This window comes from Schistocerca piceifrons, chromosome 1 (assembly GCF_021461385.2).
Source record: "Schistocerca piceifrons isolate TAMUIC-IGC-003096 chromosome 1, iqSchPice1.1, whole genome shotgun sequence".
Lineage (NCBI taxonomy): Eukaryota > Metazoa > Arthropoda > Insecta > Orthoptera > Acrididae > Schistocerca > Schistocerca piceifrons.
Genome location: NC_060138.1, coordinates 797,310,208 through 797,335,932, shown reverse-complemented (window position 1 = coordinate 797,335,932; position 25,725 = coordinate 797,310,208). Strand labels below are relative to the sequence as shown.

At 43.1% G+C, this 25,725-nt stretch overlaps 1 protein-coding gene across 1 annotated transcript in view; it reads right to left on the bottom strand.

Annotated features, from left to right (window-relative positions):
- LOC124789538 (glutamate-gated chloride channel-like) overlaps positions 1-25,725 on the bottom strand; it is a 131,564-nt gene that overhangs the window by 75,661 nt on the left and 30,178 nt on the right. The window lies entirely within an intron of this gene.

Here is a 25,725-nt window from a genome sequence, read left to right as displayed (position 1 = left end):
CCTTGTCATTGCCAGTCTACATTTTATATCCTCTCTACTTCGACCATCATCAGTTATTTTGCTCCCAAAATAGCAAACCTCTTTTACTACTTTAAGTGTCTCATTTGCTAATCTAATTCCCTCGGCATTACCCGACTTAATTCGACTACATTCCACTATCCTCGTTTTGCTTTTGTTGATGTTCATCTTATACCCTCTTTTCAAGACACTGTCCATTCCGTTCAACTGCTCTTCCAAGAATTACAATGTCATCAGCGAACCTCAAAGTTTTTATTTCTTCTCCATGGGTTTTAATACCTACTCCAAACTTTTCTTTTGTTTCCTTTACTGCTTGCTCTGTATACAGATTGAATAACATCGGGGATAGGCTACAACCTTGTCTCACTCACTTCCCAACCACTGCTTCCCTTTCATACCCCTCGTCTCTTATAACTGCCATCTGCTTTGTGTTCAAATTGTAAATAGCTTTTCGCTCCCTGTATTTTATCCCTGCCACCTTCAGAATTTGAAAGAGAGTATTCCAACCAACATTGTAAAAAGCTTTCTCTAAGTCTAAAAATCCTAGAAACGTAGGTTTGCCTTTCCTTAATCTTTCTTCCAAGATAAGTCGTAGGATCAGTACTGCCTCACGTGTTCCAACATTTCTACGGAATCCAAACTGATCTTCCCCGAGGTCGGCTTCTATCAGTTTTTCCGTTCGTCTGTAAAGAATTCGCGTTTGTGTTTTGCAGCTGTGACTTATTAAACTGATAGTTCGGTATTTTTAACATCTGTCAACACCCGCTTTCTTTGGGGTTGGAATTATTATATTTTTCATGAAGTCTGAGAGTATTTCGCCTGTCTCATACATCTTGCTCACCAGATAGTAGGGTTTTGTCAGTACTGGCTCTCCCAAGGCTGTCAGTAGTTCTAGTGGAATGTTGTCTACTCCGGAGGCCTTGTTTCGACTCAGGTCTTTCAGTGCTCTGTCAAACTCTTTACGCAGTATCATATCTCCCATTTCATCGTCATCTACATCCTCTTCCATTTCTATAATATTGTCTTCAAGTACATCGCCCTTGTATAGATCCTCTACATACTCGTCCCACCTTTCTGCTTTCCCTTCTTTGCTTAGAACTGGGTTTCCATCAGATCTCATTTTTGAGACGTTTGTATTCCTTTTTGCCTGCTTCATTTACTGCATTTTTATATTTTCTCCTTTCATCAATTAAAATCAATATTTCTTCTGTTACCCAAGGGTTTCTACTAGTCCTCGTCTTTTTATCTATTTGATCCGCTGCTGCCTTCACTATTTTATCCCTCAAAGCTACCCATTCTTCTTCTACTGTATTTCTTTCCCCCATTCCTGTCAATTGTTTCCTTATGCTCTCCCTGAAACCCTGTACAACCTCTGTTTCTTTCAATTTATCCAGGTTCCATCAACTTAAATTCCTACTTTTTTCAGTATCTTCAGTTTTAATCTACAGTTCATAACCAATAGATTGTGGCCAGAGTCCACATCTGCCCCTGGAAATGTCTTACAATTTAAATCCTGGTTCCTAAATCTCTGTCTTACCATTATATAATCTGTCTGATATCTTATAGTATCTCCAGTATTCTACCATGTGTACAACCTCCTTTTATGATTCTTGAACCAAGTGTTAGCTATGATTAAGTTATGCTCTGTGCAAAATTCTACCAGACGGCTTCCTCTTTCATTTCTTATCCCCAATCCATATTCACCTACTATGTTTCTTTCTCTCCCTTTTCCTACTCTCGAATTCCAGTCACCCATGACTATTAAATTTTCGTCTCCCTTCACTACCAGAATAATTTCTTTTATCTCATAATACATTTCATCAATTTCTTCATCACCTGCAGAGCTAGTTGGCATACAAACTTGTACTACTGTAGTACTCGTGGGCTTCGTGTCTATCTTGGCCACAATAATGCGTTCACTATGCTGTTTGTAGTAGCTTACCCGTACTCCTATTTTTTATTCATTATTAAACCTAATCCTGCATTACCCCTATTTGATTTTGTATTTATAACCCTGTATTCACCTGACCAAAAGTGTTGTTCCTCCTGCCACCGATCTTCACTAATTCCCACTAAATCTAACTTTAACCTATCCATTTCCCTTTTTAAATTTTCTAACCTACCTGCCCGATTAAGGGATCTGACATTCCACGCTCCGATCCGTAGAACGCCAGTTTTCTTTCTCCTGATAACAACGTCCTGTTGAGTAGTTCCCGCCCGGTGATCCGAATGGGGGACTATTTTACCTCCGTAATATTTTACCCAAGAGGACGCCATCATCATTTAATCATACAGTAAAGCTGCATGCCCTCGGGAAAAATTACGCCTGTAGTTTCCCCTTGCTTTCAGCCGTTCGCAGTACCAGAACAGCAAGGCCATTTTGGTTAGTGTTACAAGGCCAGATCAGTCAATCATCCAGACTGTTACCCCTGCAACTACTGAGAAGGCTGCTGCCCCTCTTCAGGAACCACACGTTTGTCTGGCCTCTCAACAGATACCCCTCCGTTGTGGTTGCAGCTACGGTACGGCTATCTGTATCGTTGAGGCACGCAAGCCTCCCCACCAGTGGCAACGTCCATTGTTCATGGGGGGGGGGGGGGAGAAAGCAAGATAGTAAATATAGAACAGAGGTGGGACAAAGAACACTGTGCTGACGTTCTGGAACACTGTAAGCTAAGAAATTGCCTCTCATACCCAAATGAACAATAGTTGACTGTTTTGCACGTTGTGGATATAACTTCAGATATGTATACCGCACTATGCTCTTATACGAGGTGTGACAATAAATAAGGGACCATGGGCCAAAGATGAACGACTAATAGCTATGAAGTGTGAAGCCTTCTCAGTCGAATGCTGCACCTCTGGTGTCTGTAGATAAATCTGTGAGGCCGTGGCCTTCATTCGTGTAATCATTGTCATTCTATCAAATAACTTCCGGGAATTCAGCCAGGTAACACTTTCAGCGACCGCCGATATTACGGCGGGAGAACACCCCGCCATTTTCAAGGCAGTTTGCCTTGAAAATGGCGGGGTGTTCTCCCGCCGAAATATCGGCGGTCGCTGAAAGTGTTACCTGGCTGAATTGCCAGAAGTTATTTGAAAGTTGTATACGCCAGGAGAAACTCAGGTCTCACATTGTCATTCTATTATGCTGGAATGGTATGCGTGATAACAGAGAAAACAACTGTCGTGAAGTTTCACATAAAACTTGGAAAAAACTTCTACTAACACCCAACTCTTACTAAAATAAGCGTATGATGCAGACTTTATTATATATGCGAGGTTTTGAGCAGTTCAGGCGCTTCCAAGGTGTATGATTTTACGGTTTGGTGGTGGTGGTGGTGGTGGTTGGTGTTTAACGTCCCGTCGACAACGAGGTCATTAGAGACGGAGCGCAAACTCGGGTTAGAGAAGGAGTGGGAAGGAAATTGGCCGTGCCCTTTCAAAGGAACCATCATGGCATTTGCCTGAAACGATTTAGGGAAATCACGGAAAACCTAAATCAGGATGGCCTGAGACGGGATTGAACCGTCGTCCTCCCGAATGCGAGTCCAGTGTGCTAACCACTGCGCCACCTCGCTCGGTCTACGGTTTGGTCATCCAAAGCTTAGATACGTAATCGAAACATTTAATGTTTTAAAAATATTAAAATCTCCTTAGTAACTTTTGGTAGCAGCATTAGCCGTTAATAGTTTCTTTATTACACGATCACACACGACCGGTTCCGCAATGATTTAATCGCATTCTATGGTGGATAACTAACTACTAACTCCGTCCGAACACGCCGAGGAAGGCTCAACGGTACCGACTGGCCGTTCGTCTCTCCCTCAACCGGTATGCATCACTGGATGCATAAATCGCGGGGCATGCGGCCAGCACACCACTCTCCCGGCCATTGTCAGGTTTCGTTACTGGAGCCGCCATTTTTCAATGTAGTTCCTCAATACGTCTCACAAAGACTGGACGCAACCCGCTCGTCAACAGCGCTCGACAGACCCAGACAGTGAACCATCCAAGTGCAAACTAAGCCCGACAGCGCTCAACTTCGGTGATCTTACGAGAACCGCTGACACATCTGCAGCAATGCTTATGGCATAATGTGTATAAATCCATGAAAAATATAATGAGAATTTAAAAAATATAAAATGGTAAAAAAGAGGAAATTCACCCAGAGAAATAGGGAACAAATACCCACACAACTAATCTAAGATTGGGTCACTAAATATACAAAGTCTATTGAATTGCATTCAAATTGTCGGAAGCACTTAAATCCGATGATTATAAAATGAAACAGCCAAAATTTCGGTTGGTAGCAGGCGCAGGCAGTGTACATGAGCACTGGGAGCCGGAAGTATGGACCTGAAAAGTTCATATAAAACCCTGGAAAAAAACTACACGGAATGAATCTACGTTTGAATAGAAAAATTTAAAGACTGACCAGTGATGAAAAATCAACTGATGACCGCAAAGACCACATGGTGGAAACGGGATGTTCCTGAAGTAGGAAGGTCAGGTCACCAAACAGCCTGTTTCACATATTGTTATTCAAACTTTCGGAGCATAAATGGGTCCGGGAGAAGCAGCCAAGTACGGAAGTATGCAGCTAAAGGGTGCAAATACGGAGACAGAAGAAACACGAGTGCGTACCAACCGAAACTTGAGAACCTTACAAAATAAATTAAAGGTGTGAAAGACAGTAAGTAATACAAAAAATACGAAAAAGTGAATAACAGGAAGTGCGGTACGAGATGCTATGATAAAAGTAGAAGTGCTGTACAAAAACGGCCTGTGATAAAACATTAGTAATACAAAAATTTTACAGAGTAATATATAAAGATGGTTACAATTGCAACAAAACCCATTAGGGGAACAAATTAAATGGGGAATAGTATCCGTTCCACAGCTACCCGTACGATGCTTGGAACGCAATGATATTTGGTGAATGTATGAAGAAGATGAATACGCTTGATCAAATAATGAAGATGCAGCAGGAATGGGCTATGTTACATATAGAAAATCATTCTAATAAATACGTGTGCTATAACTGTAGATCATGCGAAAGAAGACCAGTCTGTCTTCCGAAGCGCAAGAGGCATGACGTTCACCTACTCCAGTGCAAGAATCCATGTATACAATTGAGGAAATGTTGGTGATGAGCTACTACATGCAAGCACACATGTATCCACAGCCTCCTACAGAGTGAGGGTAAAGAAAAGGTAATGGATGAGCATGTAGTGAACGTTTTGGGTCATCAGTCTTCTGACTGGTTTAATGCGGCCCGCCACGATTTCCTCTCCTGTGCCAACCTCTTTAGCTGACAGTAGCACTTGCAACCTAAGCCCTCAATTATTTGCTGCTTGTATTCCATCCTCTGTCTTCCTCTACAACTTTGCCCTCTGCACGTCCCTCTAGTACCATGCAAATCATTCCCTGATGTTTTAACAGATGTCCTGTCATTCTGTCCCTTCTCCTCATCAGTGTTTTCCACATATTCCTTTCCTCTCTGATTCTGCACAGAACCTCCTCATTCCTTGCCTTATCAGTCTACCTAATTTTTAACGTTCGTCTGTAGAACCACATCTCAAACTCTTCGATTCTCTACTGTTCCGGTTTTCCCACAGCCCATGTTTCACTACCATACAATGCTGTACTCCAGACGTACATTTTCAGGAATTTCTTCCTTATGTTTGATACCAGTAGATTTCTCTTGACCAGGAATACCCTTTTTGCCATTGCTAGACGGCTTTTGATGCCCTTCTTGTTCCGTCCATCAGTGGTTATTTTACTACCCAGGCAACAGAATTCCTTAACTTCATCTACTTCGTGACCATCAATCCTGATGTTAAGTTTCTTGCTGCTCTCATTTCTGCTACTTCTCATTACTTCCGTCCTTCTTCGATTTACTCTCAGCCCATATTCTGTAGTCATTAGATTGTTCATTCCGTTCAGCATGTCATGTAATTTTCTTCACTTTCACCCAAGATAGTATTGTTATCAGCGAATTGTATCATTGTTATCCTTTCACCTTGAATTTTAATTCCACACCTGAACCTTCCTTTTGTTTCCATCATTGCTTCTTCAATGTACAGATTAAACAGTAGGGGCGAAAGACTACATCCCTGTCTTACACCTTTGTAATTCGAGCACTCCGTTCTTGGTCGTCCACTCTTATTATTCCCTTTTCGTTCTTGTACATATTGTGTATTACTCATCTCTCCCTATAGCTTACCCTTATTTTTCTCAGAATTTCGAACATTCGGCGCCATTTTACTGTCGAATGCTTTTTCCAGGTCTACAAATCCTATCAACGTGTCTTGATTTCTTTTTTTTTTTTAGTCTTGCATCCATTATCAACTGCAACGTCAGAATTGCCTCTCTCGTGCCTTTACCTTCCCTAAAGCCGAACTGATCGTCATGTAGCACATCCTCAATTTTCTTTTCCATTCTTCTGTTTATTATTCTTGTCAGCAACTGCGATGCATGAGCTATTAAGCTGATTGAGCGATAATTCCCACACTTGTCAACTCTTGTAGTCTTCAGAATTGTGTGGATAACATTTTTCCGGAAGTCAGATTGTATGTCGCCAGACTCATACATTCTACACAGCAAAGTGAATAGTCGTTTTGTTGCCACTCCCCTAATGATTTCAGAAATTCTGATGGAATGTTACCTATCCCTTCTGCATTATTTGATCTCAAGTCCTCCAAAGCTCTTCTAAATTCTGATTCTAATACTGGATCCTCTATCTTTTCTAAATCGACTCATGTTTCTTCTTCTATTACATCAGACAAATCTTTCCCCTCATAGAGGCTTTCAGTTTATTCTTTCCACCTATCCCCTCTCTCCTCTGCGTTTAACAGTGGAATTTCCGTTGCACTCTTAATGATACCACCCTTGCTTTCAATGTCACCGAAGGCTGTTTTGACTTCCCTGTATGCTGAGTCAGTGCTTCCGACAATCATTCTTTAGTACTTCCGTGTCCCACTTCTTTGTGTATTGATTCTTTCTGATTAATGTATTAAACTTTAGCCTGCTCTTCATCACTACTGTATTGCGATCTGAGTCTGTATCTGCTCCTGGGTACGCCTTACAATCCAGTATCTGATTTCGGAATCTCTGTCTGACCGTGATGCAATCTAACTGAAATCTTCCCGCATCACCCTGCCTCTTCCAGATATACAGTACATCCTCCTCTTGTGATTCTTGAACAGAGTATTCGCTACTGCTAGTTGAAATTTACTAGAGGACTCTCTCATTCCTTTTCCCAAGCCCTGTTTCCTGTATCCTTTTCTTCTAATCCTTCCCCAACAACTACATTACAGTTCCACTTTACGTACTGTATTACCCTTTCAATATCCACATAAACTTTCTCTATCTCTTCAACTTCGGCCAACGACGTCGGCATGTGTACCTGAAATACCGTGGTCGGTATTTGTTTGCTGTCGATTCCGATAAGAACAACCCTATCAGTGAATCGTTCATAGTAACACACTCTCTGCCCTGACTTCCTGTTCATAATGAATAGCACTCCCGTTATAACATTTTCTGCTGCTGTTGATATTACCCTACATTCATCTGACCAAGAATCCTTGTCTTCTTTCCATTTCACTTTACTGACGCCTACTACATTTAGATTGAGCCTTTGCATTTCCCTTTTAAGATTTTCTAGTTTCCCTACCACGTTCAAGCCTCTGACGTTCCACACCTTCAGTAGCAGAACGTTGATTATTCAATCTTTTTCTCATCATCAACCCCCCCCCCCCCCCCCCCCTTGGCAGTCCCCTACCAGAGATCCGAATGGGAGACTATTCCGGGATCTTTTGCCAATGGAGAGATCATCATGACACTTTTTCAGTTATAGGCCGTACATCCTGTGGATACACGTTACGTGTCTTTAATGCAGAGGTTTCCATAGCCTTCTTCATCATTATACCGTCAATCATTGCTGATTTTTCCACCTTTATGGGCAGTTTGCCACCTCCAGGGCGAGAGCGTGCCCTGAACATCTGTCCACTCCTCCGCCGTCGTTGGCAGAATGAGGGTGACTTCTTATGCTGGAAGTCTTTGGCCGTCAATGCAATTTTTTTAATCAAAATTTCAACAGTGGTGGGATTCGAACCCGGGATCAAAGATGTTTTGAATATTTTTCGACAAATAATGTCAGTATAGCGGGATGGTGTCAAGATGCACTTCAGTATTCACGCAGAAGGATACTTGTGCTGGAACTACCTACCTTTTTTGAAATTGCCTAACATCCCACATCAACTTCACTCTATACCACAATGGACCATAGATGTTCACCTTGAACTTTGGAGATCAACAGGCCTAGCTCACAAGACCGCCACCAGAGTGCGCTGACGTCCCTCCCTCTCCCTCCCTCCCCACCTACCCCTAACGATTGCGGTCCAGAAAAAAGAGCGAGAACGAATAGGAACCTTGAATCCGTTCGCAGTATCTGATGATGTCATCGGAGGTGATATAGGGCAGGCTCAGCAGCTCTGCGGCCACAGTCTCACTCAGTGAGCCTACAGCAGCAGCAGAAGAAGAACCATGAAGTGTCAGCAGCAGTCGAGATCGAGCACAGACATGCAGAACAGGAACAAACGGAAAAGTAAGTATCCTATATCACGCCTTGGTCTGTGTTAATTGGTTTCATGTATTGCTCTGTATGTCATGCGTCCTCCTCCTCTTTATTCAGCAGTAGAGCAATACCCTTCGACATGTCGAGGCCTGCAGGGCCGAAAACCAATATGTCGACCTCTGTCACATCCGGAGCTGCAACAACCTTCCGCCATCTTGTTGAGGCCTGCACTGACCTCTGGACCCGTGGCAGCAACAACCTCCATCATGTCTGAGCCTGTAGCGACCACATGGATCCCGTAGCATACATAGCCCACGACAGTCAGGCAGCAGTAGCCAGCCGAGACACAAGCAGCAACAGGAAAGTAACCGATATTGTGACTTTTACGAGTTCCTAACCAGGAGCGAATTTTATAATATCATCTGTGTGCTTTAATAGTTTAGTTTCTTGATTTTCAGCGTGTTAATTTAATATGTAATAACTACTGTTCTCGCGTTTTCGTTTGCGCCGGAAAGTAAACCGACTTTGTGACATATTACACGTTCCTAATCAGGGGCGAATTATTTAGTTTCACCTGAGTGCTTCGGTAGTTAGGTTTTTGTATCTCTACATCTACATCTACATGGATACTCTGCAAATCACATTTAAGTGCCTGGCAGAGGGTTAATCGAACCATCATCACAATTCTCTATTATTCCAATCTCGTATAGCGCTCGGAAAGAATGAACACCTATATCATTCGGTACGAGCTCTGATTTCCCTTATTTTATCGTGGTGATCGTTGGATGTACTTCGTCAGTCCTACCTGGTAAGGATCCCACACCGCCTAGCAGTATTCTAAAAGGGGACGGACACGCGTAGTGTAGGCAGTCTCCTTAGTAGGTCTGTTACATTTACTAAGTGTCCTGCCAATAATACGCAGCCTTTGGTTAGCCTTCCCCACAACATTCCAGCACATGAGTCCTCCGATCGGTCCTCACCGGTGGCCAGCCCAGTTACTGCTCGCACTGAGGTTGACCCCTCTCCTGTGGTCGAGTGGGAGGTCGCCCTGTGGCGTATCTCTGCGTATTAATCGAATTAATTAGACGCTGTTCCTGCGTTTTCGTCAGGGTCTACAGTAGAGTTGCACAGCACGTGCCGATAGTCCGTTTATCTGCATAGTATAGTTTTCCACAGTCAGCATGGACAGGACTGCGATTATTGTGTGCGGATGCGAGCCGAGTTGGTGACACTTCGCTCTCAAATTCAGGCTGTGATGGCTTTGGTTACACAGCTTGAGGCTGCAGTGGATAGGCACCACTGTTGTGGGCCGGCCGTGGGGCTCCAACGGACTTCCAGCACATCTTGAGTCCACCGATCGGTCGTCACCGGTGGCCAACCCAGTTACTGCTCGCACTGAGGTTGGCCCCATTTCATGTGGTCTAGTGGGAGGTCGCCCTTGGGCATAGCAGGCGGCAAAAGACTTCCTAGGCGGCCGCACGTAAGGCCTCCTCGGTTTGTCTGGCAAACAGGTTCCAGGTGTTGTCTGTGGCTGACACTGTCGCTGAGCCAAATGCTGTCGCCTGTACTGTTTCAGAGGAAATCTCTCAACCTGCAAGATCCGGACAATCACAGAGGGTGGAATTATTGATAGTTAGGAGCTCCAATGTTAGGTGCCTTATGGGGCGCCATAGGGACATGCCTGCCAAGAAGGGAAAGAAAACCAATGTGCACTCCGTGTGCATACCGGGTGGAGTCATTCCAGTCATTCCAGATGTGGAACGGGTCGTCCCAGATGCTATGAAGAGCACAGGGTGCAGCCAACTGTAGGTGGCTGCTCACGTCGGTACCAATGATGTGTGTCACTTTGAATCAGAAGAGATTCTCTCTGGTTTAGAGCGGCTAACAGAAGTGGTAAAGGCTGCCAGTCTTGCTTGAAAGATGAAAGCAGAGCTGACCATTTGCAGCATAGCCGACAGGGCAGACTGCGGACATCTGGTACAGAACCGAGTGGAGGGTCCGAATCAGAGGCTCAGACAGTTCTGTGACCGTGTAGGCTGCAGATTTCTCGACTTGCGCCAAAGGATGGTTCGGTTTCGGGTTCCGCTGAATAGGTCAGGTGTCCACTATACGCAGGAGGCGGCTACACGGGTAGCAGGGGCTGTGTGGCGTGGACTGGGTCGTTTTTAAGGTTAGAGTGTCTTGGGAAAACACAAGAAGGGCTTCAGTCACAAAGGGTGATGGCTGAACACAGGAAGAACGTAGGTACAGGAACCATTGGTATAACAGTTGTAAATGGTCGTAGCTGTGTTGGGAAAATACCAGGGCTCCAAGCGCTAATAGAAAGCACTGATGCTCAAATCGTTGTAGGCACAGAAAGCTGGCTAAAGCCGGATATATGCTCAGATGAAATTTTTGCGAAGATCCTAACGGTGTTTCGAAATGATAGGCTAAACACGGTTGGCGGTGGCGTTTTTGTTGCTGTCAGAAGTACTTTAACTTGCCACGAAATTGAAGTAGATACTTCCTGTGAGTTAGTATGGGCAGAGGTCATTGTTGGTAACTGGAATAAAATAATAATTGGATCCTTTTACCGACTTCCAAATTCAGATGATACAGTTGCTGAAAGGTTCAAAGAAAACTTGAATTTGATTTCAAACACGTACCCGACTCATACGATAATAGTTGGTGGTGACTTTAATTTACCCTCGATATGTTGGCGAAAATACATGTTGAATTCCGGAGGTACGCATAAAATATCATCCGAAATTGTGCTAAACGCATTTTCTGACAATTATTTCGAGCAGTTAGTTCATGAGATGCGCGAATAGTATACGGTTGTGAAAAAACATTTGACCTCTTAGCAACAAATAATCCTGACTTAATAACGAGCATCAAAACCGATTCAAGGATTAGTGAACACTGGGCTGTCGTACCGAGATTGAATATTGTAATCCTCAAATCCTTCAAAAATAAGCGAAAAATATACCTATTCAAAGAAGCAGATAAAAATTCACTTGACGCCTTCCTAAGAGACAATCTTTACTCATTCCAAATTAATAATATAAGTGTAGACCAGATGTGGTTTGGATTCAAAGAAATACTATCGGCAGCAATTGAGAGATACATACCAAATAAATTAACAAACGACGGAGCTGATCCTCCTTGGTACACAAAACGGGTTAGAACACTGTTGCAGAAACAACGAAATAAACATGCCAAACATAAACAAACGCAAAATCCCCAAGATTGGCGATCTTTTACAGAAGCTCGAAATTTAGCGCGGACTGCAAAGCGAGATGCTTACAGCAGTTTCCACAACGAAACTTTGTCTCGAAACCTGGCAGAAAATCGAATGAGATTCTGGTCCTATATGAAGTATGTTAGCGGCAAGAAACAATCAATGCCTTCTCTGCGCAATAGCAATGGAGATATTATCGAAGACAGTGCTACCAAAGCAGAGTTACAGAACACAGCCTTCCGAAATGCCTTCACAAAAGAAGACGAAGAAAATATTCCAGAATCCGAATCGAGAACAGCTGTCCAGGCTGTATACCAATTAGGTTCCTTTCGGAGTAGGCTGATGCAATAGCTCCATACCTAAAAATCAAATAAAACAGTTCGCTCGACGAAAGATCCGACCCCAAAGACTGGAAACTAGTACAGGTCACACCAATATTCAAGAAAGGTAGTAGGAGAAATCCACTAAATTACAGGCCCATATCGTTAACGTCGATATGTAGCAGGATTTTAGAAAATATATTGTGTTCGAACATTACGAATTACCTCGAAGGAAACGGTCTATTGACACACAGTCAACATGGGTTTAGAAAACATCGTTCTTGTGAAACACAACTAGCTCTTTATTCACATGAAGTGTGAGTGCTATTGACCTGGGATTTCAGATCGATTCCGTACGCCTGGATTTCAGGAAGGCTTTTGACGCTGTACCACACAAGCGGCTCGTAGTGAAATTGCGTGCTTATGGAATATCGTCTCAGTTATGTGACTGGATTTGTGATTTCCTGTCAGAGAGGCCACAGTTCGTAGTAACTGACGGAAAGTCACCGAGTAAAACACAAATGATTTCTGGCGTTCCCCAAGGTAATGTTATAGGCCCTTTGCTGTTCCTTTTCTATATAAACTATTCTGGAGGCAATCTGAGCTGCCTTCTTCTGTTGTTTGCAGGTGACGCTGTCGTTTATCGACTAATAAAGTCATCAGAAGATCAAAACAAATTGCAAAACGATTTAGAAAAGGTATCTGAATGGTGCGAAAAGTGGCAGTTGACGCTAAATAACGAAAAGTGTGAGGTCATCTACATGATTGCTAAGAGGATCTCGTTAAACTTCGGTTACACGATAAATCTTTCTAATCTAAAAGCCGTAAATTCAACTAAATACCTAGGTATTACAATTACGAACAACTTGAATTGGAAGGAACACACAGAAAAGTTTATGAGGAAGGCTATCCAAAGATTACGTTTTATTAGCAGGACACTTAGAAAATGTAACAGACATACTAAGTAGACTGCCTACACTACGCTTGTCCGTCCTCTTTCAGAATACTGCTGCGCTGTGTGGGATCCTTACCAGATACGACTGACGGAGTACATCGAAAAAGTTCAAAGAAAGGCAGCACGTTTTATATTATCGTGAAATATGGGGAAGAGTGTCACAGAAATGATACAGGATTTGGGCTGGAAATCATTTAAAGAAAGGCGTTTTTCGTTGCTTCTCACGAAATTCTAATCACCAACTTTCTCTTCCGAATGCGAAAATATTTTGTTGACACAGATCTTCATAAGGAAAAACTATCGACTCGATAAAATAAGGGAAATCAAAGCTCCTACAGAAAGATGTAGGTGTTCGTTCTTTCCGCGCGCTATACGAGATCGGAAATGTGATTTGCAAGCACTTAAATGTGATTTGCAGAGTATCCATGTAGATGTAGATGTAGATGTAGATGTAGATGCCGGAGCAGGACAAGAAGCTGTTCTTGTTTATCCCACCGATCGAAATGGGCGATGAGGACGCCTGCTCTGTTCCTAATGTTTCGAATGCTGATGGTAGTCCTAAATAACAGCAAGGTAGAGATCGTTACTCGTCACCAACGTATGACCCGTACCACCAGTACATCCCTGTGGTAGTGCAGGCAGATGCTACGGACAGGAAGATATCAAGTGTGCCCACGCTTTTCAGTTTTACATGCATTTCAACCGCTAGTGGAACGCAAAGTGGAAACGTGGGTGTAGAAACACATCATGACTGGAGCTTGCATGTGAGGATAGAAATTGAAAATGCATCGAAGGGTATTAAAGTGGATTAAAGTGGTTATTTCTCAGCTCGACTGGTACAAAATATGTCGTGCAGAGGGCTACATCAATCAGCAGATGACTACAGAGTATTATCCAACTCATACAACCCCCCCCCCCCCCAGACATTCGTCTTACTGGTGTTACACTATTACAACAGTGTATTATGACTCTATGTGTGAAATAAGGTGACCAATGCGGTTATTTGCATCATGCCTCCGTTATGAACTTACACGATCTGGAAGCTGCACTACACCTTGCATTCAAGAGGCTGTGTCGTTGGATGCCAAGAACAGACTTCGCATACAGAGCTGTTGCAAGCTTTTTACGAGTGCATACTGTACATGTTGATGATTTGGAGCAGTAGCTTTGTGCATGGGTTGAGAGCCAAAAAAAGAAACAGCTTAAATGTGCATTTGAAAACCAGAGTATTTGAGGTACCCATCGATTGAAAGGAGATACGCGCGAAGATTATTGCACATCAAAAAGCTTAATTTGGGAAATATTGTACATGCGTAAAGAAGATAGAAAAGAGTTGATGTTTTTTTTTTCAAATTCTGCATCCGATATACGATATTTAAATAAATAATGTGTATATAGAATCTCAAGCTGAGTTTGTGTCTTGTTTATAACCTCTCTCATATAGTCCAAGTATTACACTTACTAATATCGTTATTTTCAGTGATGCGCCTGTAATCATGCAATAGACGACAATTGCTCCCATACATGTCCTCACCTGTGATTAACAAAATGAATGATGAAGTTACTCTTCATGGGTAAAATATATAGCTGAATTCTCTGTATAGCTAATATAGCTCAGTTGGTTATGTGATGGAGCTGATGATGATGTTTGGTTTGTGGGGCGCTCAACTGCGCAATTATCAGCGCCCATACAAATTCCCATCCTTTGCTCAGCCCAGTCTTGACACTCCCTTGAATAATGATGAAATGATGAGGACAGCACAAACACCCAGTCATCTCGAGGCAGGTGAAAATCCCGGACCCCGTGCTTGGGAAGCGATAACGCGACCGCGAGACCACGAGCTGCGGACAAATGATGGAGCTGTAGTGACTACACATACTATTACCATCCTTACAAGTGTGTCTTTCTATGTATACCCACTACTTGTCGGTAACTGACGTAGTCAGTATAATGGCAGGATGACTGAAACATCCTCGTCACAAGGACTTTGTTATTGGTGACCGGTCTTGTGAAAATTCAAAAGAAGACCTGTAGAAGAAGAAGAAGAGTGGAATACTCCTTCCTGATAATATACGAGCAATTACTGTAGGTCCATAGAATTGTGGCAAGAATAATGTCTCCTCATGATGCAGTTAACAGACGTAGATGGAGTCCGATTTGAACATGTTTGTGGATTTTCAAAAACACTGTTTCAGCCCAAGTATCAGCTATTACAGGAGATATTTCGCAGTGTAAAAGGCCTTACATGCACGACATTCAATGGAAGTGGTGTTATCCTGCCACCTCAAAAGTACAGCCAAACACTTTGTTCATATTTGACGATGTTGCTGTGGATAACAAAGTCCAAATTCGAAAATATTTCTGTTTTGGTCGTTATATGGGTGCTGATGTGTTTTATCTAAGCCAAACATATTCCAAAATATGTAAACCTCATTATAGTCTTCAAACAAGACAATCTGAATGTAAAACACATTTACCAAGCGCATGTAGGAACTGACAAGTTCCTCAATGATATTGTGAAGATATGTCCCGATTGCTGGAATCATTCACAGTATCGGTTTCTCGTTATTGAAAAAAACAAGAAAAGTGAGTGATGGTATGTACAGGCGATACTTCTAATATTATATCAGTATAGGCTGCACAATGGGAAAATTAGTGTGCATGTCTAGCTCTCAACTTGAGAGAATGGGTGTACACAGACAGAAAATTCGCTTGTGCACGGAGGCGCAAATTCAGGCTATCGTACATAAAGTTAGAGGTATGCGTATGGAGCTAGAGACGTATTACCAGACTCTTCTGAGAATGATCACCGCATTAAATGAGTTAGTTAATGAAATCGGTAGGAAAGTAACTGACTTAACTAGAAAGGTTGAGGTTATTGAGGGGAAAATAGATTTTCAGGCCGTTGTTGTTCAGACGGAGGAGCGGGCACATAATAAGAGGTAGAAGAGCGGATGTATAAAGCCTCACGCGGCAGAGGTGTCTGATTTGTATACACCGAGATGTCAGCGAAGCAGAAAGCCATTCAGGCACAGAAAGCCGTTCGGGAGAAATGGCGGTTGCTAAGGTTAGGTCGCATGGATAGACAGCAAACACTAAGAGAGACCTTCAAGCCAGTTACTGTGTGTCTCTGGCAGTTCTCAGCAAAAACAAAACGCACGATAACGATGGTGTTGCCATTGAAATATTCACCCGTTTTTCCTGGCCAGATAGATAGGACATTTGGCGTTAGCAGGAGAACATCGTTCATCCTGGGTACACAGCCTATAAATGAAACCAATGACACAATATAGGTTGGTGACAGGCGGTTTGAAAGGACATCTGGCTTAATGAATCTTACTTCCCTACGACCGACGAAAGACCCCATAAATTATTCAGTTGATGATAGGGAAATGTATCGTGCAATACGGCATTTGACTGATGTACGTAAGATCGCAGAAAACCAGAGCAACAAGAAGTATAAAATCATTATAAAACCAATACTTGATAGTGAGTATAGCAACAACAGCAGCAGCAGAAGTGATGGTATTGACATTGAGCATAAAGCAGTGAACAATCGAATCCTGTAGTATAAATATCATGACGACACCAACGAGCTAATAGATCGACTATGTTTGCTATAGCATCAGCAGCTGCAGATAATATGGCTCATTCGAATGAGGTTGTTTCAATAATCTCGGAGCTTAGAGAGAGAAGCATCATCGAATAAGTATGGAGACAGTAACGATTAAAGATTTCATGACTTATGACAGGATGACCTTGTAGATATGAGGGAATATTCACATGAGAATAATGGTTTCAGGTATGTTTTAATGGCTATTGATACATACTCCAAATTTGCCTGGGCATTACCTGTTAACACAAAAAGGGGGAGAAAAAAGGGGGAGAAGGGTCGGCCGGTGTGGCCGTGCGGTTCTAGGCGCTTCAGTCTGGAACCGCGTGACCGCTACGGTCGCAGGTTCGAATCCTGCCTTGGGCATGGATGTGTGTGATGTCCTTAGGTTAGTTAGGTTTAAGAAGTTCTAAGTTCTAGGGGACTGATGACCACAGATGTTAAGTCCCAAAGTGCTCAGAGCCATTCGGGGAGAAGGGTGGCGGATGAGTTTGAGCGTTTGCTGCAGACAGGAATGACCTCCAAACCGATTACGGTGGAGAGTTACAAGACCGTTATGCAGGGATGTGGAAAACATCACTACTCTACGTTCATCCACCTGAAGGCGAGTATCGTGGAATGTCTGAACAGAACAATAAAAGGTCAAATGTGGATGATTTTAATCTTCGTGGCTCACGCAAATGGACAGATATCCTCCCAGAAATAGTTGCTCTGTATAATCGAACCAAACATAGCACAATAAAAAGAGATCAATCGATGTTACTGATAATCTAAAATGGTTCAAATGGCTCTGAGCACTATGGGACTTATCATCTATGGTCATCAGTCCCCTAGAACTTAGAACTACTTAAACCTAACTAACCTAAGGACATCACACAACACCCAGTCATCACGAGGCAGAGAAAATCCCTGACGCCGCAGGGAATCGAACCCGGGAACCCGGGCGCGGGAAGCGAGAACGCTAACTGATAATCTACTCATGGATACAGCGTGCTATCGCACCATGTTTCTCTTGACGTTTACAAAGAACAGAAGAAGAAGCAGAAGAAGACTGTATAAGGAAGAGCTTTAAACATTCCTTCATCAGTTGATGTTCGGGTGCAATGTCGCACACTTTGATTTTTAAAAAAAGATCATCTGTATTACGTGCAAATTACTTCCAACCAATTGATTTAAGCATTGGTGAATGGAGTATCCCTTTGATTGTACTGGAGACATACAAAAGCATTCCAAATGTCACCAAGGCTAATAACCAACTCCGTATCGATATTACTGGTGAAAAAGACATTGTGGAAATAGAACCTGGTACATACGATATCGACGATTTAAACGAAGTTTTAAAACATTCTGGGAAAGGTATTGAGCTATGTGCAAACATCAATACACTTAAATCTGAAATGAGCACTGTGAATGCAACGACTGACTTTAACAAGAAAGGTTCTATAGGAGGCCTACTGGGTTTCACAAAAGAACAGGTTTTGAAGAATTAGCCCAGTAAATTTTACAAGTCAGGTCAGACTGTGGATATACACTCTGTCAGCACAATCCAAGTCCAGTATAACATTGCATCTAACCCCTATATCAACGACAGTCTAATTCATAATATTTACGGATTCTTCTGCTCAGTTGCAACAAGATATAAGATTGTTGAGACGCCCACCAATGCAATATACCTTACAATGACAATTCAGACACTGAATTATTTGAAGTTGCGTATTGTGGACCAGAATAATCAACTTGTTGACTTTCGTAGTGAGGGAATCATTGCACGATTACATCTAAGGCGTACTGTCACTTTGCTGCTGAACCACAAAGTGATAACAGGTGGGAAAACTTAAATCAATTGGCTTGAAACCTCGCAATGACGCCCTCACTCAGTATAACCAGTCCAGTAGAGTATGATGAGAAAATTATGCCTCAGGAATACTTCTCTCATAAACCTCATGCTTCTGTAGCATTTAACAAGAATGATGAAAGTAGGATTGTCATCCAGCACCAAGAAGCACTGACACTTGCATGCAAGAGTTTCAAATATTTCGAGGGACCACTCAAGAAAGCCGACTGCAGCGGTACAATGGGATGCAAGCTTACACGTAACGCTTTAGCATTCCTGTTTCAAGAGATACGCTATGACCTCAAATGGCCTGATATCGACCGTAGACACTATGTCGGTATAACATCAACCTTTAAAATATACGTCACTGCATCACTCAAGGATATGAATGGTTTAGAAAATGCGGGATGGTTCAAAGATGATCCAGGGGATAGAACAGTTGCAGAGTAAAATCGAAGTAGTGCATGCGTACCTCAAAAAATGCTTATGGGCTACTTTGAGGACATAAAGCAGATTATTACGAATGCTAAATAGGAACTCATTCTGGCACGGAGTGCGATGGATAACAACTCATACATTCAAAGAGACTTAGAGGAGAGCATGTTCACAATCAGCAAGATAATAATTATGGAAAACGCCTCACATCAGTGTATCACACGAGGAGCGTTTGAAGCTTGTAAAAGTTCTGAATTGCGGTATATATCTGTCATTAACATTCTGCACTTGGGAGGTTTTCGAGTACCCTGTGCTACCGACTGAAAACAGACAAACATGGGTTATTAAAACCTCTTCGCAGCTAGAGACACCTAGTTCATCATATCTGCGTTTCAGACAAGTAGAGGAGGGAATATAGCAAATGATTCGACTGTATTGGACAACTGAAAATTAACTGATGCCAGAGTCTACCTGTATTCAGATTTCTACCCACATAACAATTTACACGGGATGAAAATGTATAAAGTCTAGTATAAGACATGTATTATATAAGTGCTGAAGAAGAAGGAGGAGGGTGTCTACTCAGACCACAGAAATTCAAGCAGCTGTCAGCGATCATCGTAATAGACTGCACGAGGCAGATCGACATAATTAAGACTGGACCTATACATGTACGAATTAAATTTGAATCTTCAGCAAATTTCCGGGAATACATTGCAGCGTATGCTCTAGTTCTACATGACCGTGTGATTAACTACTGCCCGCCCACCGGTACCGTGCAACGAGCTGTATAAATGAACAGGTGCTGCGCCATACCTAGAGCATTCCACAATGGCGCCTCAAGGTGTGAACATCATTGCACACGCTCAGGGTTTTTATGATGATGACCGTAGACAGTTCACGTTTAAAGATGTTGCACTCATAGTGTACACAGAAATGCCGGAATATCAGCAAACATTGCATCACCGAGGTCTTTCAAGGATGTGAAGAGCCCTAAAGTGCAAAGTGCAAAGTGGTTAACACATTTGTGCCACAGAATTCACTAGGATGTTCCTGGCATGCCGTACAAAGATATGGCGACGTCGAATCGATTATTTGACAACACGAATACTATCATCTATGTGAAGGGGAAGGAGAAGATCTCATACATGCGTCAAATCTTCAAGTTTGCTGCTATTCAAGACCTGGAATTATACCAGTGTCCTGCTCTCCATCGACTCAAGAAGAAGTGTGAAAATAATGTTGCTGTGTCTGCTTATGAAAATGTAAAATTTCTTTAAAGTTAAACGAGAAATAAATGAAAATTTACCTCATTTCTCTTCACACTGTTCCCACTTTGATTATAAGCAGTTTCGTGCAGATATTATGTCTATGATATAATTTTAGGCATATTAACTGTATGCCTTTGGAAGTGGACGTGGTCACGTGCCTCCCACTCCCATAGACCAATATGTACTGCACAATAGACGTAATTCCATACAACCATTCTATATATTTTGTTATTCTCTGTATTAAACTTCACCTCCTTAATAGCAGTCATCTTAGAAAACAAATGTCATTTTTGTCCTGCACAGCCTTTATACACACATAAACAATGCAATAGGGGATAGGCTTTTTGTAAATAACAATAACAACAAAGAGGTATGGTAACGATTTTTTCACTTTTTCAGTTCACACGGATACAATATACACTCCTGGAAATGGAAAAAAGAACACATTGACACCGGTGTGTCAGACCCACCATACTTGCTCCGGACACTGCGAGAGGGCTGTACAAGCAATGATCACACGCACGGCACAGCGGACACACCAGGAACCGCGGTGTTGGCCGTCGAATGGCGCTAGCTGAGCAGCATTTGTGCACCGCCGCCGTCAGTGTCAGCCAGTTTGCCGTGGCATACGGAGCTCCATCGCAGTCTTTAACACTGGTAGCATGCCGCGACAGCGTGGACGTGAACCGTATGTGCAGTTGACGGACTTTGAGCGAGGGCGTATAGTGGGCATGCGGGAGGCCGGGTGGACGTACCGCCGAATTGCTCAACACGTGGGGCGTGAGGTCTCCACAGTACATCGATGTTGTCGCCAGTGGTCGGCGGAAGGTGCACGTGCCCGTCGACTTGGGACGGGACCGCAGCGACGCACGGATGCACGCCAAGACCGTAGGATCCTACGCAGTGCCGTAGGGGACCGCACCGCCACTTCCCAGCAAATTAGGGACACTGTTGCTCCTGGGGTATCGGCGAGGACCATTCGCAACCGTCTCCATGAAGCTGGGCTACGGTCCCGCACACCGTTAGGCCGTCTTCCGCTCACGCCCCAACATCGTGCAGCCCGCCTCCAGTGGTGTCGCGACAGGCGTGAATGGAGGGACGAATGGAGACGTGCCGTCTTCAGCGATGAGAGTCGCTTCTGCCTTGGTGCCAATGATGGTCGTATGCGTGTTTGGCGCCGTGCAGGTGAGCGCCACAATCAGGACTGCATACGACCGAGGCACACAGGGCCAACACCCGGCATCATGGTGTGTGGAGCGATCTCCTACACTGGCCGTACACCACTGGTGATCGTCGAGGGGACACTGAATAGTGCACGGTACATCCAAACCATCATCGAACCCATCGTTCTACCATTCCTAGACCGGCAAGGGAACTTGCTGTTCCAACAGGACAATGCACGTCCGCATGTATCCCGCGCCACCCAACGTGCTCTAGAAGGTGTAAGTCAACTACCCTGGCCAGCAAGATCTCCGGATCTGTCCCCCATTGAGCATGTTTGGGACTGGATGAAGCGTCGTCTCACGCGGTCTGCACGTCCAGCACGAACGCTGGTCCAACTGAGGCGCCAGGTGGAAATGGCATGGCAAGCCGTTCCACAGGACTACATCCAGCATCTCTACGATCGTCTCCATGGGAGAATAGCAGCCTGCATTGCTGCGAAAGGTGGATATACACTGTGCTAGTGCCGACATTGTGCATGCTCTGTTGCCTGTGTCTATGTGCCTGTGGTTCTGTCAGTGTGATCATGTGATGTATCTGACCCCAGGAATGTGTCAATAAAGTTTCCCCTTCCTGGGACAATGAATTCACGGTGTTTTTATTTCAATTTCCAGGAGTGTAGTTCTTGAGATTATAATCCATTTCTTGAGATTACTGTTGAGTCCTTGAGGTACAATATAGTTCTTGAGGTACACTCTGACTCTGCTATTCCAATGCAGAGATACTTTTAACTTCATACTACAACAGTAGCACTGGTTGAGAATTTTTTTACAATTTTTTCCAGTAGCACTGGATGAGAATGTTTGCAATTTCTCCAGATATATAAATCTACGCCAAAAACTAATGCAGAGATACCTCTTTCTTTAATACTACAATTAAATTACACAGTCCCAGTAGCATACCTTTTACAAAACTCTGATGGCATGTGTACACTTAAAAACTAATTTCTGCAGCCCTAGTAGCAAAGGTTTTTGCAAAAAGAATTATGATGTACTGTGAGCTGTTTGGAAATATACACTTAAAAACTAATCTACCTTGGTTGACTAGTGGCAGGTGAAAACTTAAAAATTATTCTGTTTACAAGACACACATGGTTCGCAGACATACATATCTACAGACTGCACATATGCTGCATATGAATAAATAGATATACAAATATTTCTTTCTGTTTATAATTTTTAATAAATATAAATATTTTTTATTTATTCTTTTTTAAATTCTTTTACTTTTTTCACACGCATGGTGTGCATATATATACATTTTTTATTTTTTTATTTTCTTTCCACACATGTTGTGTGTGTGTGTGTGTGTGTGTGTGTGTGTGTGTGCTCGCACATGTGTGTATATACATGTGTACACAGTACACATAAATAACTAAAGAAATGAATATGTATGTGACAAACACACACACACACATACAAAATTATTTACACTACAATAAAATGGTCATACCACTACTTTGCAGACTGTCTCTCTCTCTCTCTCACACACACACACACACACACACACACACACATACACACACACACACACACACACACACACACACACACACACAAACTATCCCTGTCCCCCTCTCTCAGAGCCCCCATCCCTCCCCTTCTCTCGCTAAAAGTGAGTAGTGTGAGCGCGGGAGAGTTTCAATCCCATCATCACGAATGACGCATTTATCGTCATGAGGCGACAGATCGATTTTAGATTGCAGCACAGTGTACACCTTGTGTCGTCTCGATCGAATACTAGTCTGCTGTACCACGTGCAGCAGTTGTGGTGCACCACTGTGAACACCGCTGTACAGGCACCGCAAATAGTCTTCGATAGTGTCTCGATGCCACATGACATACACCCTCAGCCTACCTCTGGGTGGCACCTTCCAATGTGCGACACGCATATATTTTTGATCGCAGATCTACAAACTTCACAATCGGCAATCCATTCGTCTCTTCCTTCATAAGACCGATAACCTTCTTGTTCTGTGGAACAATACTGTAAGGATTATCGGGCGTGTATGAGAATGTGTCGAATTCATTATCCTGGTAACTTATTAATTCATATGGATCGCAGTTCTTCACCCAGTATATGTTCTATCTGTGTCAATTTAAAGTAATTTAGCATCTGCGAAATGAGTTTTCACAAACTCATAATGAAAGCGGTACATGTGGAGTTTGGATAGGTCTAGTATGCACGTTCCCACATAAATAGGCTTCGCAAACTCTACTTCTGTCCTCGCCAACTCCACAGCAACAAAGTTGTTATTGAATATGGAGACCCACTTAAAATTTGGTCTGGCAATGCATTTTCTTACGCCATAACATCCATCCAATTTGGTTCTGTTCATAATTTCACGTCATTCCCACAAATTCTCCATTGTTTTACCGAAAATTGAATTATTTATTAATTTATAAAAATCTTTCCCAAAGTCACACGTCGCGGAAGCTCTCTGTCTCTTATTCAAAACAATATACCCCTTCAACCAGGGGGACTGCTTGAAGGAGATAGCCCAGGTCATCCAAAACCAGCTCCATCCCCAAGCTGAGACATTGCTGGAGATTACGAGATTGAATAACGTATCTCCGCTTATTCGCCAGCATTATCATCAGTTTTGGGGTGGAGCCTCCTCGCAGAACTATTTGCTCTGGACACAGTGGCAAATCGGCGTGAGTATCATGCAAATTAATACGGCGTGTGAGTTCTGCGCCCACTACACATCCTACATCAGAATTAGCTGCCATACCCCCATGATTTTTCCACCTAATCCCTTGCATTCATCTTCGGGCACCCATTAAACCTTACCCATCGGCAGTGATTGTTGCATGGCGTGCCCGTATAAGTTATTTACATTCAAGTACATTAAGTGACTCGAATCAAGTGATGCGTTGAACCTCGCTTCCACACGTGAGTTATTCGCCTTCGCATGCCTGTGGACACATTGGTAAAGTCCCCCACGGATCCCTTGTACAAAGAAAAAAGCATGTCAGCAGTTGTCAATAATTCGATGCTGCTTTTCGTTCTCCTCCCGAGACAGCCCTGGTGCCATGTAATAAAAGGCGGGATCCAGAGAATATGTGGTCAAGCATAGACTCCGGGATTTCTCGAAAACGGCCGCAAGCAAGCGTACATTGGTGATCATGTAAAGCCGTGTGTACTCTCCTAATGTTGAATTCCCACCACACATTTGCAGCTTGCTCATACTCTGCATCTGTTATGACATCGCCTGTGAGCTTCCTGGAGAATGTAGTTATATCGGGTAGCATGGTTTCATTGAGTTTTCCTTACTATCCACATACTTTTATGGGTAAGCCGCTTCCCTAGTCGCAAGTTGAAACTTTTCCTCGTCGGAAACGCAGCTCGAGTGATATGTGTATCCGCCCGAGACAGAGTTTCGCGGGTTTCTGGAGTGGCTCCTGCATAAAACGTAACTTGTCAAGGAAGCGGAACGTAATTCTTGGCGTCATTCGTTTGGAGAATGAAATGTATTTCTCGACACTCTCAAATGTCTCACATTATTATTTCTCCATGTTGAAGTCCGTCAAGTGCTCAACTAGAAAGTGAGTGTCACACCCACTTAAGTTGTGGAAGTTTGGAACTTCCCTGTAAGATGACAGTGGTCCCTACGAGGAGTTTCCGCTTTTCCCACAAATATTACCGCGTTATCGTACAAATCTTGATTCTCCTTGGATATTGTCATGGGAACATTGTCTCTGTAAAGCTTACCAGCCTCCCATGAGAGTTTTTCGAGCTCAGTGAGCAGACAAACCGCAGGATTGTCCCCGACATAAGATTTGTAGCGATTAAGTGTCGAATCATAGAACTATACAATTTAGAACGCTACCGCATACGGTACGTTTTTTTCTGTAAAGGTGGTATGTGAGGTCGCGGGATCACGTTCACAGAGGATCACAGGAGCGAGGAGGCATTCAAAGTGGGCGTACACTACAAACGGGCATCGCTCCTGGTGGTGAACATTCTTGAACTTTATGAATTTGTCTTCCTCAGTAGGCATAACTACACGTACCGGGTCCTTGGAAGCATACTCTACTAGATGCTCTGCTAATAACTTGTCCGGGAAAAAATAATTCAGGCGCCTTAAGCAAATTCGATTTTTACACTTGCAGTTATTAAGTTGAGAGAATAGGACTCGGGACATGTCTTTGATCCAAACATATTGATAATTGTCACTTTCAGAGAACAACAGCATGTTCACATACATCTCACGCCCACCTGCAAATATTGAGAAATGGAGACGGCCGATGACT